This window comes from Miscanthus floridulus, chromosome 15 (genome assembly GCF_019320115.1).
Source record: "Miscanthus floridulus cultivar M001 chromosome 15, ASM1932011v1, whole genome shotgun sequence".
Taxonomy (NCBI): domain Eukaryota; kingdom Viridiplantae; phylum Streptophyta; class Magnoliopsida; order Poales; family Poaceae; genus Miscanthus; species Miscanthus floridulus.
In genome coordinates, this window is record NC_089594.1 from 78848996 (window position 1) to 78852316 (window position 3321).

A 3321-nucleotide genomic window follows, 5' to 3' on the forward strand; every position below is an offset into this window, starting at 1 on the left:
CACTTGAGCCATCATTCGAAGTTGTTCTCATCAAGGAGAGATTTGGAAAGCAACCAGCACCACCTATGTCTCAATTATACAAATCTCCAGCAGTTGCACCCAGCTCAACTGTGTTTGCAGCACACGAAGATTTACCACTTGTACTTCCCATAGGATCTAAAAACATTCAAGGCCAGGTAAAAGTCTAAAACATTTACATTATTACTCACACCATTTTTAGCAAACTATATATGCACTAATAACACAAGTACAGGGCGAAACACAGACCATGGATCTTGATCCACCGAGGTATGCATTTAAAATGCTTAGTCACATGGTTTTAGAAATTTGACTGTTTGTGTTTCCCCACATAAATTTTTTTAATTAAAGTTCGATAATTCATTAACCTGTCATAAATTTATACTGCAGCATCTCTGGTAAAATTATATCAGGCAAAAGAGACTATGAAGAAAGTGCTAGCAACAATCAGGTGTGCGCACCTAGCATTTGTGCACATAAAAAAATGAATATATTAAATCTGTCATTCATACCTATCAGTTCTTAATTTTTAATTATCAAACAGGAGATTCAAGATGACGATTATCCAAAAACTAAAGCTACGACCAAAGGCACAAGCCAGCGACTAAGGTAAGACTCGCATACACCTATCTCAGCCCAATTTATCTATGCAAGTGTTTTATTCACCTCTTAGATTTAATATATATATATTCCTTTTTTTTGACAGATGAAATAGTATGAACAAGACTGCCCCTTCATTAACATATCTACGGAGTTTTTCCTGGGGAAGACATATCTTTTGCTGTGTATAGATGCTCTGTTGGATGAAATATCCCCAAAGTGTCTTCTAAGAAAGACAAGACTTTTGCTAGAGTCTCTCTAGGACAAGACAAACCTTTTGACTGTAAAACTAAATCCAACACACCGTTGTTGGATATACATGATCTTCTGCTGTACCTATGCTGCACTATTAAGGGCTTGCTTCTAACTTTTGTAAAACTAAATCCAAGACGCTGCTGTTAGATATACAATAATCTGTTGCTGTACCTATCCTGCACTGAATATTCCCACTGGGTAACATACGGCGGGCACCCTGCATGGCTGCGCGGCAATGCCGCGCGTGCTTTTCTAGTGAACTTTAAATCCAACAAGCATGATGACGGCAAACTATTGTTCCATAGGGCCCGTTGGGTTACTAGATTAGTATAAGCCTCACCTTATTATTCTTGGATTCCTTAGGGTAATTAAGTATATCGGTGTTTTCTTATAGGTGGTTGCATTGAGTGTCATGTAACGTAAGAATCTGATACCTCTAGTTATGTGTAGTAACCCTTAGATTTTTGAGAGGATATTGTGAGTATGACACAAGCATGCATCGTAGTAAGAACGATGTAGACAAATCCAATAGAAAATCCTAAATGATGACGTTGAAGGAACCATGATAAGAGATTAGGATTTTGGCGAAGTTAGCCTCAAATTCGATCTATAATCACAACTCCAAGAACACAAGTGATTGTTGCTCTCCCATAACCCTACTTGATACTCTAGGACTCACTGATTCTTGTCCTATACAAAAATCTAGTGCAATAGAACTGTCTAGCCTAATTCTCTTGAGCGCTCCTAATTGCTCCTTACAAGATTTGGACAAGACCCTTGTGTCGGCTTAGTTTATGCCTATGGCCTCCACCCTGTGTTTATATAGTCCCTTCCAAAGCTCTCATACATGAAAGAGGAGACACTCAAGTCATAATAGAATTAGAAATCCCAATAGCACACCTCTCTTGAGTCCTAATCTAAATAGAGTCATCATACAACACGTAATATGAAGATGATTTAATAGAGAACCCATACAATTGGTTGTTGAAAGGATCAAGATGCCCAAGAGGGGGGGTGAATTGGGCTAATTCTAAATTCTCTTACAATAATCAAATCCTACGGATAGCCCAATTAACCCCTTGTGCCTAGAAAAGTGTTTATATCAAACTAATGCACAACAACCTCGCAACCTATGTTCCAAACTTACTCTAGCAAGCAATTCTATGGATGTAAAACAAGTATTGAATTGCTCAAAGTAAATACTCAAAGTAAGTGCTCAAAGTAAATAGAGAGAGAAAGGAACACGGCGATGTTTTGCCGAGGTATCGGAGAGTCGCCACTCCCCACTAGTCCTCGTTGGAGCACCCGTGCAAGGGTGTAGCTCCCCCTTGATCCGCGCAAGGATCAAGTGCTCTCTACGGGTTGATTCTTCGATACTCCGTCGCAGCGAATCACCCAAAGCCGCTCACAACTTGAGTTGGGTCACCCACAAGCTCCGCCGGGTGAACACCAAACTCCCAATCACCACCAAGCCGTCTAGGTGATGGCGATCACCAAGAGTAACAAGCACGAACTCTCACTTGACCACGCGAAGCCTAATGAGAAGATGGATGCACACTTTGCTACTCTTGATTTGCTAGTGAGGCTACTCTCTTGGATTCTCAAATCACAAACACCTCACTAGGACCTTGCTCTTCTTGGCACTCACAAACGTGTTTCTCAGCTGTTGGAATGAGCAAAAGTAACTCCACTCACGAGTGGAGCTTCTATTTATAAGGCAGCCTAAAAAACGAACCGTTATGAGCTTCTGCGGGATGACCGGACGCTCCGGTCGTGATGACCGGACGCTCCGGTCGTGATGACCCGCGAACCAGTAGTAGAGAGTCGACCGGACGCTGGCAGGGTCCGGTCAACACTGACCGGACACGTCCGGTCGCATAAAACCCTTACTGGAACCTTACTGGACTCGACCGGACGCTGAACCCTCAGGGTCCGGTCAGTATCGACCGGACGCGTCCGGTCGCACTTTCTCAAGTCTGGACCCTTACTGGAGTCGACCGGACGCTGGCCCTCAGCTCCGGACGCTGGCCCTCAGCGTCCGGTCACATGACCTCCCAGCGTCCGGTCACACCAGACTTGATCTCCTCGGTCAAATGAACTGACCGGACCCTGCGGCCAGCGTCCGGTCGCACCGGAGCCAGCGTCCGGTCAGTATTTGACCCTCTATTCACTTCCAACTTCCGAACATATGTGAATGAAGTTTGCTCCATAGGATCATAGGCATTCATAGGAGCTACCTAGAGCTAGTTTTAACAAGTGTGCACCACACCTAACTCACTAGACTTAACTAGGTCAAGCTACCCGTTCATACCCCCCTTAATAGTACGGCCAAAGGAAAAACAAAGTCCTAAACTACTCTAAGTGTCTCTCCAACTCCAATCGACACTTAGAACTAGTTATCCTTAACCTTGTCGTCCATCCTTTGAAAACCGAAACGATTTCCATCGT